General features: G+C 41.2%; 1 pseudogene across 1 annotated transcript in view; it reads left to right on the top strand.

Moving 5' to 3' along the window:
• The window catches only part of LOC308292770 (NACHT, LRR and PYD domains-containing protein 3-like), a 28620-nt pseudogene extending 14499 nt beyond the window's left edge, over window positions 1-14121 (top strand). Inside the window, exons 9-12 of the transcript XR_013963356.1 lie at window positions 433-609; window positions 1805-1936; window positions 3577-3833; window positions 11392-14121. The product of XR_013963356.1 is annotated as an NACHT, LRR and PYD domains-containing protein 3-like (transcript). The remainder of the gene's footprint in view (window positions 1-432; window positions 610-1804; window positions 1937-3576; window positions 3834-11391) is intronic.
• Window positions 14122-15614: the final 1493 nt, after the last annotated feature.

Below are 15614 nucleotides of genomic sequence, written 5' to 3'. Positions count from 1 at the left end.
TACATCTGCAAAGAAACTAGAAACTAAAGTTTTCACATAATTGTAGAGGAGTAAAAGTACAATATTTGGATCTGAGATGTAGTGGAATAGAAGTGAAAGTATTGGAAATTGGAAATACTCAAGTATAGTACAAATACCTCAAAATTGTACTTAAGTACAGTACTTAAGTAAATGTACTTGGTTACTTTACACCACTGCAGTTTAGACAGTAAATATGCAATGTAGTTCAGTCTTCATTTCACACCTTCAACTGCTGGGTGAAAGCTTTGTTATCAAAATTGCTCTTCCTGTGTGGTGTCGTCTATTCCACACTCTGCTGTTAAATACTGTTTATGTCTGGATAACTAGATATGAGATATTTTATTTAACTTCCATGACAGTGAATTATGAATAATTTGTTTTGATAATCTCTGATTTAATCTGCATTTACAGACTTGTTGGCAGTAAGCTCAGACAGACAGAGGTTGAAGTTGTGGCTTCAGCTCTCAGCTCTAATCCTTCCCATTTGAGAGAATTGGACCTCAGTGAAAACGACCTGAACGACTCAGGACTAGTGGAGCTGCTCTGTGAAGGACTGAAGAGTCTGCACTGTAAACTGGAGATTCTACAGTAAGATACATTTACCCGATTTATTGATTACTTCTGTATTATGTGAATATAATATGAATGCTGTGGTGAGAATGTATTAACTCATTTAGTGCCTATCCCGAACATGTTCGGGATATTTTCAGTCCAATACAATTTTTTTTTTATTAATTGACTTACCCTGAGCTGCTTGTATAGTCGTGGGTGGTCCTGGCTCGTCCTACGCTAGCCAGCTAGCCATTTTACATGGTCCGACGATATATTCCATTAAAAATGGTTTAAAATACATTTTTGAGACCCCCAATGTTCACCAAATGTTCAGCGCCGCTTCCGGAACGTAGTCCAGTGTGCCTATCCCGAACATGTTCGGGATATTTAATGAAATGAATAAAATGATCCGAGGCCTTCTGAAGCCTGGGCCTAAATTTAAAATCCAGTGGTCCAAATCCTGGGGAAGCCATGCCGGCCGTGAGCCGCGAACGTAGCCGCGAATCGCCGCCGAATCCAATGAAAAACCACATCTTTGGAGGCCCATATCTCTGGATTGTGTTTTTAGGGATGCGCGCCGAGGTTTATTTACGGCGAAATCGCCTAAAAATGATCTTTAAAATGACTAGATGGGAATAGCTATTCTGTTAGCATTAACATCCGGGACCTTTACATGATGTGCACGAACGTGAGCACGCGCGTCACTGCAACGTGAGCCCCTGGATGCTGAAGCGCTCGCCTATGGGAGAAAGTCTGGCATTCCAACGGCGGCATCTAGGGGCTGGCACTGGAAGCGTTAATACGCTTGATATCATGATAACCCAAGCATATGTGCCTGAGTAGACGTTAGAGTTACCGCAAACATATGTTTGAAAGTGTAATATCCCTTTAACGCAAATGTATAGGCTACTATGTCATACCACGGGATTGCACATCCAAAATAGCTCACAACGCGTCGAGGACGCAACGATTGTGAGCTTGTAGATTGTCTATTTTTGACGTGTGACCCCCAGGGAGTCCTCATATTATTTTGTGGGGTCTCCACTCTCCAGATGATTAAATAATTAATTTAATGACTTTTGAAATTGTAAAATATTACGGAAGAGGAAAACATTGTGAAAATAGACGATCTACAAGCTCACTGCAAAGTTCCAAGTGCTTGTCAGGTTGGGGCTCCCCAATTCAAATATGATTATCAATCAATACATTTGGTGTTTCATTCTTCATTCAGACTGGCTCACTGCTACTTGTCAGAGAGATGCTGTGAACTTCTGGTCTCAGCTGTAAGCTCTCATCCCTCCCTAAGAGAGCTGGACCTGAGCTCCAACATGATGGTGAATGTTCCAGTCCTGGAGAACTGCAAGTGAGTAGACTTGAGCTGTGTCCATGTTAGTGCACTGAATGTGCACTGTTTCCCTCATGTGTATTTAGTATAGGGCTGTCAGAAGTTCACCCCCAAAATGTGTTTTTTTTTTTTTTTTTTTGCTATTGATTACTCACGCCATGGAGACAACAATATTTTTTTTGCCACATTCCTAAGACAAAACATGTATTACAATAAATTTACCCCCATTGATTCCGGATGGGGAACCAAATACATTCGGTTCCCCATGCATCTGGAATCAATGGAGGTAAATTTACTATAATCAAATTGTCTTAGAAATGCGACACAACACAAAAATATATTATTGAACTCAAGTCTCCATGGCATGAGTAATCAATAGAAAAAAGTCATTTTGGGGGTGAACTACTCCTTTAAGACGATAATAACGAGTTAACGCACATTCCTTTTAACTGCACTTTTTTTGGGGACTTGCGCTTAATGTTTGAACCGTGGTTCACTCCAGGCGCTGAAGTAAACATGTTGTTGTAGTTTGATTAAACATAACATGAGGTAAACGTGTTGTAGTTTCATTAAACATAACATGAGGTAAATGTGTTGTTGTAGTTTCATTAAACATAACATGAGGTAAATGTGTTGTTGAAGTTTGACTAAACATAACATGAGGTAAAGGTGTTGTTGTAGTTTGATTAAACATAACATGAGGTAAAGGTGTTGTTGTAGTTTGATTAAACATAACATGAGGTAAACGTGTTGTAGTTTGATTAAACATAACATGAGGTAAACGTGTTGTAGTTTGATTAAACATAACATGAGGTAAACGTGTTGTAGTTTGATTAAACATAACATGAGGTAAAGGTGTTGTTGTAGTTTGATTAAACATAACATGCCAACGAAAAAAGATCAAAGCTTATTATCTCCCAAGTAAAGCCTGTCCATACTGTCTCCGACCACCAAACTTTTTGTCGAAAAGGTCCGACTTTCCGACGTGCATCTTAACACCAAAATGCGTCTGTTGTTGCTACCTGCTCTGCAGCATACCATGCCAACTCATATAGAAAAATAAAAACACCATAGACCTGTGACTGCTGGTCTTTGAGTTGTTATTGTAAACATAACCATAACTGTAAACCTAACACTAAAACAATGGATAACAAAGCTTGACACTACATTTCCGGTAGGTTTAAACATGGTTTAAAAGCAGCCTAAACCTGCATCAAGCTCATTCGACACCCATTGATTAAACAGCTGACAGACATGAGGGGGGCCATAGAGGCAGGGGTCCCTGACCCCCAGGTCCCAGGTGAAAAAACACTAAATGGCCCACAGAGACAGGGGTCAAACCAGAGCCCTGAACAAAATGGTATTTCACCAGCAATTAAGGCAGTTAAAAACAAACTAAATTCAAAACATAATTGTATGCGGTCAGAGGGAAACAAATCCATAGGATAAAAGAAGGGATAAAAGGAGAGTGGAGTTCTCTAGAGGTTAAGGTGGAGTCTGAGGAGGAGATGAGATCCAAACTGGGCAGCAGTGAGTACTGTATGTCTGGATGGGCTGCAGGACCAAGATAATGATAGGAGAAACACTGTAGTGTCAGCTAGTGGAGACGTTGTGTTAGACACTGAGACATTGATGCATTGTTGTTCTACTTCCTACAGAGTGAAACATGGAGGAGAAGATTGGCTTAATCCTCAACTCATTACCAGATGTGAGTATCTGTCTGTCTGTGTCAATATCACACATTGTCATTTTATACACTGTTGTATGCTTGGTTGGCTCCTCCCCAGATGCTGTTCTGAAAACTCTTCAGGAGAGCTTCCAGGGAATTCAGGTTTCTCTGCTCTTGGCCTGGTCCTTAACACCAGCAAGACTAAGGCCCCGTCCAGACGACAACGGATTATTTTTCACCGGGGAGGTAAAACCACGAACACCCATGGGTGTCCACATGCAGACGCATGCAAATGGAGGACTAGCCGAATAGTTTCCAAAACTCCGGCTGCAGTGCATTTTTGTTACCCGGGCGTATTTCTTTTGCCTTGTGGACACCGTAAACGGAGAAGTTCTTTGCTTGCATGCTTACGTCACCTTGTGCTCCTCGCCTCCTCCTCCTTGCTATGAGAGAATCCCGTGGCGGTCTCTGTAGAATATCCATATTTATGAGCGCATTTACGACACGTTAACATTAGAGAGCTCAGCTGTCTTGTTTAGGGATGGAGCCCTAATGAATGATTGTTTTAATGATATTTGTTACTCTTGTCAAATGTCATCTTCATAGATGGTGGTCACTGGCCAGCCACGAACTCACAGTTGCAAAATATACCAGTTATATTCTGAATGTGTTGTCTCATAGCTTTCCACCGGCTCATCGATAAGGTGCTCATTATCAATAACGAGATGCAGCCCTCGTCTTGTTATCGGAGCATATCTGACGCGACGCGCCTGCCTCTTCTCTTTGTCAAAGTTTGGATATCAACTGCCAATATCAAATGATTTCAAGCATAATGGAGACATACGCACGCATGCAGGCATTATTCCAGCCCATTCTCACCAGTTGTCTGACGCTTTGAAGGTGAGATGTTGATTATTCACGACATGTGCTGCCTTTTAAATTATTTCCACGATTAGCACAAGCACAAAAAAAAGGCTCTAGTCTAGGCTGTGTAGCCTACATTATCTTCCATCTCTCTCCTATCTCTAACATGTGTGTCTGTCACTCTAATTTTAGTAATAGATGCTGCTTTAACAAGTGCACTGAAGCATTCATATGATTATGTTCTCATTTCCAACTTGAGGCAACTTACTTAGAGATCAGATGTTCAAATAGGCTAAACATTTTCCAGGGACTATTACAAATTTAAAAAAGAGTCCCCATTATGCAAGTAAAGAACATTCGATTGTGGTTTAATAAATAGCTATGCAACGTTCTCCTCTGCTGCACCGTTAAACGGTCCCGTCTTACAAAGCTCTCTCTCTCTCTCTCTCTCTCTCTCTCTCTCTCCCTCTCTCTCTCTTTGATTGATAGATAAGTAGGGTCTCAAACCAAGGTTCTGTGACCATCCTCTGGCAAGGATGTTTTGATGATTGATTTGACCTCTATGGACCCTTTATAAAAGATTTAGCTCCCAGGTCCCTCGCGAAAATCCCAGGCTTTTTTGCTAGAAGCCGCTAGAGTTGGTGTCCCATTAACTTTACATTACAGGGGGAAAAAAGCAAAAAAATTGTCTGTTTTAAGTAACATATGAGGGGTCAAACTAGGGGTTTCTCATGATTCTGAATCCATTCGAAGCATCTGTTTTGCACAAAAAACATTCCTTGGGCTGAAAAACGGACCACAAGACTATGGTTTAGTGATGAAAAGTGATGAGTCATCACTTTTCACACTTCTGTTTGGGCCGTTTTAGCCCAATGAATGTTTTTTATGCAAAACAAATGTTTGCAATGGATTTAGAATCATGAAAACCCCCTAGTTTGACCCCTCATATGTTACTTAAAGCAGATACATTTTTAGCTTTTTTTCCCTGTAATGTAAAGTTAATGGGACACCAACTCTAGCGGCTTCTAGCAAAAAAGCCTGGGATTTTTGCGAGGGACCTGGGAGCCAAATCTTTTATAAAGGGTCCATAGAGGTCAAATCAATCATCAAAACATCCTTGCCAGAGGATGGTCACAGAACCTTGGTTTGAGACCCTACTTTTAATGCTGAGAGAGAGAGAGGGCGCACCACACTCTCGACGATTCCTCTCCCCTGCTCTAGAAATAGTTCGCGAATTTATATTAAATTAATATTTAAATAGCAATTGTGCATGTTAAAGTGTGAAGATTGTGAAACTTGGACAATGCATAGCCTATAGATAGATAGCTGCTGCAATGATTGCATGAGAGCAGGGGGACGCGGCCAGCCGGCCACCCGCTTCGGTGACGCGCAGACAGGGATTTATAGTGTTTTGATAATACCGTGTGGACACACATATTTTTCTACACGGGCCCGTGTGGAGGCGTAGAGGTTTCAAAACGAAGTCAGAAACGCCCGGGGATTTTTTAGGTATGGACAGGGCCTAAGTTTAAACACACCACCAAATAACAGGCCAATAAAACATGTTTTCTATTAAAGAATGCTCACATTTGACTGAGTTGACATGTTGATGCTGGAATCCAGGATTGCAGAGATTCCATTATTTGGACCAGATGGCTTGTAGATTGGCTATATTTCCTAAAACAACCGATCTAAAGCTCACCATGCATTTTGAGCTTTTAGATCATCTATATTTGAAAATTAGACAAAAGTCGCAGATTTACAACCTCAAAATGTGTAACATCCTGACGGGCTCTGAATTTGTAAAGTATGTTTGAAAAGTGAAAACAAACAAACAGGTTGTGAGCTTGTTGATCTGCAATATAAAAAAAAGATCGACTGATCGTGTGTGTGTGTGTGTGTGTGTGTGTGTGTGTGTGTGTGTGTGTGTGTGTGTGTGTGTGTGTGTGTGTGTGTGTGTGTGTGTGTGTTTGTTTAAGCCGTCGTAACTGCAGGGAAGAAAGTAGTGTTGATTTTGACAGCAACTTTTAATTTAGTTTTAGTCATAGTGGTTTGAATAAAACTCCATTTAGTTTTAGTAATTTTTTTGTCATCTGAAATGTTTTAGTTTTGGTCTAGTTTTAGTCGATTAAATATCATATGATTTATTTTTACTAAATCTTCAGTTGATTTAGTCGACTAAAATGTATTTTGATGGACCTTGATGGTATCATAATGGATGATTTTAAACTTGGCTGCATGCTGAAAATAGCAGATCTACAAGCTCACAACGTACCACAGCGTGACGCGTTGTGAGCTTGTAGATCTGCCATTTTCAGCAACATTTATTTTATTTCTACTGCAGCTCTTCTCCACTAGTCCCTCCCTAACATTTTAGTCTAGTTTTTATTTGTTGACTAAATTGTCAATATATTTAGTTTTAGTTTTAGTCAGAGTTTAGATTTTATTTAGTTTTCGTCAGTGAAAAAAAAGCGAGTCGACGAACATTTAGTCATAGTTTGTTATTAATCCACGCAATCCCATACAGGATGGCATTACGCTATCCATTTCAATAGGTTTTAGAGTCTAAATAACAATAGACATCTTTAAGCGTATATTTGCAACGACTCGCTCTGAAATCTAACTACATCTATCTCTCAGTCCGTCCTAATTTCAACATCAGAAACCTTGCCTATGACCCATTGGTCCTCCTCTGTAACCTGAGATTAACTGCAGCTCGCTGCTGGATCTGACTGTTGCTTGTATTATCAGACAGAGTAGTTATTTTGAATCTAGGATAATTAGATCCAAGGAGGTGTTTTTGAATATTAACTAAACCTTCGAATCAATATCCCAACAAGTTAGGCCACACATAGATTATAGGTTCAACACACCCTATTTAAGCAGATCTCTATGGTTATACATTTCATAATGATGCTTATAAAAATCAGATTTTGAATGATATATTTTGCAGGTAAATGTATTAAAGAAATAAAAGCTTTTACAGAAATAGAAAAGGGCAAAAGCATTCAAAGTACATTTCAATGTTCCCAATTTAGTCTAAATAATCGTTTCCATTTTTACACTATAATGATAATAATCATCATAGTAAGAAAGCAGAATAAATTCTTATTACCCTTTCAAAGGTTAGAGATGCACCAACCGGTTGATCATTTCCATTCCATACTTTCTTTTACAGAATTAAAATTGTTAATCCTGGGGGCTCTCTCTCTGTCAGATTGGTGCAAGAGGTCTTTTGGCGTGCGACCTCTCTCTGGGGTAGAGAGCCCAATGTTCCTTCTGAAGGGGACAGTATACTGTATATACACCTCTGCCAGACTTTGTCTGGATTCACTTCCCCATAAGTGTGCCCAAGTTGCTTCTGCATTTGTTGTTTTCCATTTCAACCAAATTTCCCCCATGTGTGTCTCTACATAACAGGATGCAAGTGTGTGGTAATCCGTCTGTAAAATTTTCGTCATATTTAGCCTCATTTAGCCTTCAACAACCCACAAATAATATTTTGCATCCAGCATTTAAGCAGTACAAAGATGCTTATCTTCGGCTTGATCTAAAATTAAGGGAAAACAGGGTTGAAACGCTGATCTAAAAGCCCAGTCTTTTAGACAAGTTTTAGTCAACAAAATCAACACTAAAAGAAAGGTTACTAATATGAGTGAGAGTGTGTGTGAGAGTGTGTGAGAGAGTGCGTGCGTGCATGTGTGAAAAATAGCACATTAACAAGCTTGCGGTGCCGTGCTGCAAGCTTGTAGATCTGCTATTTTTGAAAAATCATGAATATTTGTGCAGGTCTTTGAATATTTTTGACCCGATTCCATTCCAAACCGTTCTTCTAAATTAGTGGTCCTCGAACCTTTTCATGTCACGGACCCCCAAAATTACATGGATTTGGTCGCGGACCCCGTCTCAAAATGTGTTGTTGCAGGGACCCCCGGAAGCAAAGTTGGCTTTGAAAAATACACCATTCAAAGGTTTGCACAAATGTTCATGCTTTAAAAAAAATAGCAGATCTACAAGCTCACAGCACGTTATTTGGTCACTGGGTGCCAGAGTAGTGGGCGGCGACCTCCACCCGTCCGGGGACCCCACAGGGGTCCTTGGGGGCTTACCAGGTGGTCCCCAGTAAACTAGTTCACGCAACATTTTATGTATTAATGCATATTGCTCTCTGTTCGCTATTCAAAAATACAGATCTACAAACTCCTAGGGCGTCATTTGGTCATTTGGTGCCAGAGTAGTTGGCGGGGATCCCCCCCTGGTCCGCGGACCCCCAGGGGTCACAGATTGTGCACCAGGGGGTCCCCTGTTCTCTATTGGCTATTCTGAAAATAGCAGATCTACAAGCTCATAGCGTGCCAGACTAGAGGGGGTGACCTCCACCCGTCCGGGGACCCCACAGGGGTCCTTGGGGGCTTACCAGGGGGTCCCCAGTAAACTGAATACAAAACGGCCCGCACTGAATACAAAACACTGATGCTGACCTTCAAGGTATGGCTCCTCCATACCTCCAAAACCTGATCAACCCCTACAACCACACCCGTTCACTTAGATCAGCCAACACAGGGATGCTGACAGAACCCTCGCTAAAAACTCCAGGGCAAAAATCCACTCGTCCGAGACAGTTTGCCCTCCTGGCCCCCAAGTTGTGGAATAAACTCCCTGTCGCACTTAGAACAACGGACTCACTCGCTAGCTTTCGCCGTGGACTGAAGACTCACCTTTTCAGACTCCACCTAAACCCTTAGCACTACAGAAAAATCAATGAACATACATGAAGCTAGTTAGCATTTATTTTTTAGGTTTTTAGAACTTTGATTATATTGTGTTTTTTTTCTAGATAGATATCCATTTGCATTTGTTATATTGCTGTTGATGTACTGACATATTATCTTGTTTATTATTGTGATGTTTTTTATCTGCTTATTGTAAGTCGCTTTGGATTAAAAGCGTCTGCTAAATGCCTAAACTGTAAACTGTAAACTAGTTCACGCCACATTTTATGCACTTTAACCATATTGCTATCTATTGGCTATTCAAAAATACAGATCTACAAGTTCATAGCGCATCATTTGGTCACTGGGTGCCAGACTAGTGGGCGGAAACTTCCACCCGTCCGGGGACCCCATAGGGGTCCTTGGGGGCTTACCAGGGGGTCCCCAGTAAACTAGTTCACGCCACATTTTATGTACTTTATCCATATTGCTCTGTATTGGCTATTCAAAAATACAGATCTACAAGCTCATAGGGTAATATTTGGTCCTTTGGTGCCAGAGTAGTTGGCGGGGATACCCCACTGGTCCGCGTGCACCAGGGAGTCCCCAGTAAACTAGTTTGTTCCACATTTTATACTTTAAGCATTTTCTCTGTTGGCTATTCAAAAATACAGATCTACAAGCCCAAAGGGCATCATTAATTGGTCATTAATGATTGGTCATCATCATTTGGTCATTTGGTGCCAGAGTAGTTGGCGGGGATCCCCCCCTGGTCCGCGGACCCCCAGGGGTCACGGATTGTGCACCAGGGGGTCCCCAGTAAACTAGTTTGTGCCACATTTTATGCTTTGAGCATTTTGTTTTCTATTGGCTATTCTGAAAATAGCAGATCTACAAGTTCATAGCACGTCATTTGGTCACTGGGTGCAAGAATAGTGGGCGGAAACTTCCACCCGTCCGGGGACCCCATAGGGGTCCTTGGGGGCTTACCAGGGGGTCCCCAGTAAACTAGTTCACGCCACATTTTATGTACTTTATCCATATTGCTCTGTATTGGCTATTCAAAAATACAGATCTACAAGCTCATAGGGTAATATTTGGTCCTTTGGTGCCAGAGTAGTTGGCGGGGATACCCCACTGGTCCGCGTGCACCAGGGAGTCCCCAGTAAACTAGTTTGTTCCACATTTTATACTTTAAGCATTTTCTCTGTTGGCTATTCAAAAATACAGATCTACAAGCCCATAGGGCATCATTAATTGGTCATTAATGATTGGTCATCATCATTTGGTCATTTGGTGCCAGAGTAGTTGGCGGGGATCCCCCCCTGGTCCGCGGACCCCCAGGGGTCACGGATTGTGCACCAGAGGGTCCCCAGTAAACTACTTTGTGCCACATTTTATACTTTGAGCATTTTGTTCTCTATTGGCTATTCTAAAAATAGCAGATCTACAAGCTCATAGGTTGTCATTTGGTCGTTTGGTGCCAGACTAGTGGGTGGCGACTTCCACCTGTTTGGGGACCCCACAGGGGTCCTTGGGGGCTTACCAGGGGGTCCCCAGTAAACTAGTTCACGCCACATTGTATGCACTTTATCCATATTGCTCTGTATTGGCTATTTAAAAATAGCAGATCTACAAGCACATCATTTGGACACTGGGTGTCACACTAGGGTGCGAGGACCCCCATCCGTCCGCTTCACCCACAGGGGTCAAAATAGCAGACGTACAACCTCAGGGCATGCTGCGAGTTTGTAGATCTGCTCTTTTTAGAAAATCCTGAAAAGGTGTGAATATTTTCACCCCATTCTATAAATATCTTCCAAATCAGTGCTTCTCAAACTTTTTCATGTCAAGGACCCCCAAAATGACACACGTTTGGCCGCGGACCCCCATCTCAAAATATCTTGTTCCAGTAACAAATGTTCGCTTTTAAAAAAAATGATTCAAAGGAAAAAATACATAAAAATAAGAAATAGCAGACCTACAAGCTTGCAGCGCGGCACTCGGTGCCGCGCTGTGAGCTTGTAGATCTGCTATTTTTCAATAGTTAAAGCATAAAATAATTAATAAAGTGGTTCCATGTCTTATTTCAAGTGTGTGTGTGTGTGTGTGTGTGTGTGTGTGTGTGTGTGTGTGTGTGTGTGTGTGTGTGTGTGTGTGTGTTGTGTGTGTTGTGTGTCAGTCAGTGAATGATGTATTTAATGTTTACTGTGTTGTTTTCTCATCAGATTTCCATCGTCTCACTCTGGACACAAACACAGCATACAGATACCTCTCTGTGTCTGAGAACAACAGGAAGGTGACACGTGTGTTGGGACAGGAGCAATCATATCCTGAACATCCAGACAGGTTTGATGGATGGTCTCAGGTTCTGTGTACAGAGGGTCTGACTGGACGCTGTTACTGGGAGGTAGAGTGCAGTGGAGAGGTTCAGATAGCAGTGACTTATAGAGGGATCAGCAGGAAAGGAGGTGGTAATGACTGTAGCCTTGGACACAATAACATGTCCTGGAGTCTGGACTGTAATGGTCACAGTGGTGACAGTTACTGTGTCAGTCACAATAATAAGCAGACTGACCTCCCTGTCAGGGCCTCTAGGGGGGGCTCCAACAGAGTAGCAGTGTTTGTGGACTGTCCTGCTGGTACTCTGTCCTTCTACACAGTGTCATCTGACTCACTCACACACCTGTACACCGTCCAAACCACATTCACTGAACCTCTCTATGCTGGGTTCAGGTTATACTCTGACCCCTCCTCAGTGTGTCTGTGTGAGCAGAGATAGAGTCTCTATGTGAGGGTGACATCAGGTCGCCATGGTTACTCAACATGTTTGAGTGAGTGCAGGTTGTCATGGTTACCATGTCATGGACTCCATATTTGGGCATGAGTGACTCACGGTGACATCACAGTGACATCATCATGATGATGTGATCAGCAGCACAGTGACATCACACATTACAGCTCCTGTAGATTCAGTGTTTCTCTGACGTTGTCATGACAACACCCCCATGTGTTTGACCTTTGACCCCTGACCCCCATGAGACAAGATTTGTGTCGTTAAAAATGTTACAAATTATATAAAAGAAACACAAACATTTTCCCTAAAATAGCAGATCTACAAGTTCACAGCGCGGCACTGAGTGCCGAGTCCCCGAGCTTGTAGATCTGCTATTTTTGAAAAATCGTGAACACTACTTTTTTTTACCAGATTCTTCTAAATCAGTGGTCCTCAAACCTTTTTCATGTCAAGGACCCCCAAAATTACATGTAATTGGTCGCTGACCCCCCCCCCCATCTCAAAATATGTTGTTCCAGGGACCCCCAGAAGCAAAGTCTGCTTTTAAAAATATACATTCAAAGGTTTGCACAAATGTTCATGGTTTAAAAAAAATAGCAGATCTACAAGCTCACAGCACGTCATTTGGTCTTTTCGTGCTAGAGTGGTGATCGGTGACCTCCATGTGTCTGGGGACCCCTCAAGGGTCATGGACTGCTTACCAGGAGGGCCCCAGTAAAAACAAATTTTAACCACTTTAAGATTATCGTTTTGAGGTGGGTGGGGTCTGTTGGCTGGCTATTAAAAATTACAGATCTACAAGCTCACAGCGCGTCGTTTGGTCGTTTCGTGCCAGAGTAGTGTTCGGTGACCTCCATGCGTCTGGGGACCCCACAAGGGTCGTGGACTGCGTACCAGGGGGTCCCCAGGAAAAGTAGTTAACACAGCATCACAATCATTTGAATGTTGGCTATTTAAAAACAGCAGATCTAAGCTCAAAAAAGGTTAAACTTTCTTTTAAATATACAAATGTTGTTTGGGGGTCCCTGGTACAAATATGTTCAGATGGGGGTCCCTGGTACAAATATGTTCAGATGGGGGTCCCTGGTACAAATATGTTCAAATGGGGGTCCCTGGTCAAATCCATATTAATGTCAAACTCTATGGTATAAAATGAGTCATCACCACAGGGAGCTTTAGATCTTAGATTAGATCAGATAGAAGTGCACAAACCTCCACTCCACACATTTATAAATATGTATCATAAATACTGCCCATCAATGATGATGATGTAAATATCAGTGTCTCTTATGTTGATATAAACTCATATCTTATTTGTATTTTATTTTTTACATTTGTATATAATAGACAGATATAAACTGTATATTTGATCATGTAATTGTCACAGTATCAATATTGTTTCTTGTATATAAACCTTTGTACTGAACCACTTGAACCCCATATACTTTATTGACTGGGGTTCCCCAGGGTTCTGTAGTTGGTCCCCTGCTTTTCCCCCACCTCTACACCAGATCTCTTGGGTGAAAATGACAGATCTACAAGCCATCTAATAGCTAAGATCTACATCACAAAGTGACACATTGTGAGCCGTGTTCATTTTGATAGCAAATTATTGTGTCATATTTTAATCATACTGTTTTTCTTATTATTATTTGTTTTTGTGTGTCATAGCATTTTAGTTGACCAGATCAACCGTTTATTTAGTCGACTAAAATGAAAATGAAAATTCTTGGAGGGCTGTGATGGCATCTTAATGCCTGATTTATACTTACTGTAGCTCTGTGCCAAAGAAATGTTGATCTACAAGCTCACAGCATGTCTGTGACGCGTTGTGAACTTGTAGATCGGCTATTCTCAGAGAGAGCTACATCCGAGTGCAACCAAATATAAAATTACTTGTCTTTTAGTTCTACTGGATCTCTTCTCCACTTGTCATTTTAGTATAGTTTTTATTTGTTGATGTCATTGTCAATATATTTTGTCAATCACTCAAATCAATCATTGTTTGTTCATTGATTCATTATCAGATCATTATTTCCTCACTCATTCCATTATTGTGCTTTCATTGAATATTAATGTGATGCTGTTCTCATTGTTCACATGTTATTGTATGATCATGTGTAGAAGTAATAATTGTTTAATAAATTGATCGTTGACAGTCTGTCGTTGTTCCTGCGTATTGATATGCATAGTGTTGTCATGACAACATGGCCACAGCTCATTGGTCATGTATAATAACTAGGTTGGATCTCATTGGTCATGTATAATAACTAGGTTGGATCCTCACAGCTCATTGGTCATGTATAATAGACAGGTTTCTTGTTTACAAACATTGAGACTAAATGCACAGCTGACTGTATCATGTAATCAATTCCGTCCAATCCCCAAACCTGTTGTTTTGGGGAGCGCTGGTTTCATTGGCTAATTTTGGTACGGACCCTGCGCACGCATCTAGTTTTATCAGTGTTACGTGGACCAGAAACCCGTCTATAACTAGGTTGGAAACAAATGTCTCATGTTCATGATTCGCTGCAATCCTGGATGGCTTGGATCGAGGCTTAACATAATTGTTATAAATATTTTTGTAAAAGTCTATGGGGAAAATGAAAGGGAGATTTTAAGCGGCACCAGTAAACCACTTCCGCTGCGATGCTCTATATGTACATGGTACATAACGTACCATTAGTAGACTACTGTATCTACCACCATCTGTGTACTGACAAGAACACAGTAGCCTGGGTTAGAGCAGGTCACAGGTCACTCGATACAAAGCTTACTACCAACTGTAAAGTGGTCAAACTGTTACTGATGGATACAGAAGCATACATAGAGTTGTCTAAGTGGTGACTTATATTCAGAAATCCTTATTTTTAAGGTCTTCAGGTAAGAAGAAATGTCAAACTGACTTAGGCAAATTAGACGCAAAAAATAATAATGTTTTGACTTAAAGGCCTTTGGTCTGATTTCCCACACGGGGGGGAAAATGACAATATTGTCAGAATGTATCACAAATTGGGACCCTGTGTGCATGATGAGGTCATAGAGAAACCTTGTGTTCATTAATAATGAAGTACCTGAGACGAAAAAGTCCATATTTTAAAAGTTTTTAATCTGTTACATTCTTAATGCACTCCCCCCTCATTTTGTTGAATTAGATTTTTTTAAGCGGTGAAAGCCGCTTCCAATGAGTGGCTTTGTGTGTCCCAGGCCCATATATGGTCATTTCAGTCCAGAATGAACAGGTTTTTCAAAAACAAAACGTGTGTTTCATGTCCATATCCATGTGTGTTTCATGTCCAGTCCGTCCGTCCGTCCGTCCGTCCGTCCGTCCGTACGTCCGTACGTCCGTACGTCCGTACGTATGTGTGTAGTGTCCGTCCCGGTCTGATGATTGGATACTTTGAGGATTGGTCAAGCTTCACATGACAATTCGGCCCTCCAGATAAAATCATTAATTCATTCAGAATATAAAGAATGTATAGATCACAGAGTTCATAACTCTAGAACACATAGAATAAAAGTTCACCGCTTCACTTCGAACCGAGGTTTGATTTTTTACTTAACTCATATATTTTATTAGTAATTATAAGACACATAATACTTATGGAAAGTGGAAAAACAGTATATCTCCATCAGTTTGTGGAACAACAGTAT

This window comes from Nannobrachium achirus (genome assembly GCF_963921795.1).
Source record: "Nannobrachium achirus genome assembly, chromosome: 10".
Classification (NCBI taxonomy): Eukaryota; Metazoa; Chordata; class Actinopteri; order Myctophiformes; family Myctophidae; genus Nannobrachium; species Nannobrachium achirus.
The sequence above is the reverse complement of the archived record's forward strand: the minus strand, read 5'-3'. Positions and strand labels throughout refer to the sequence as shown.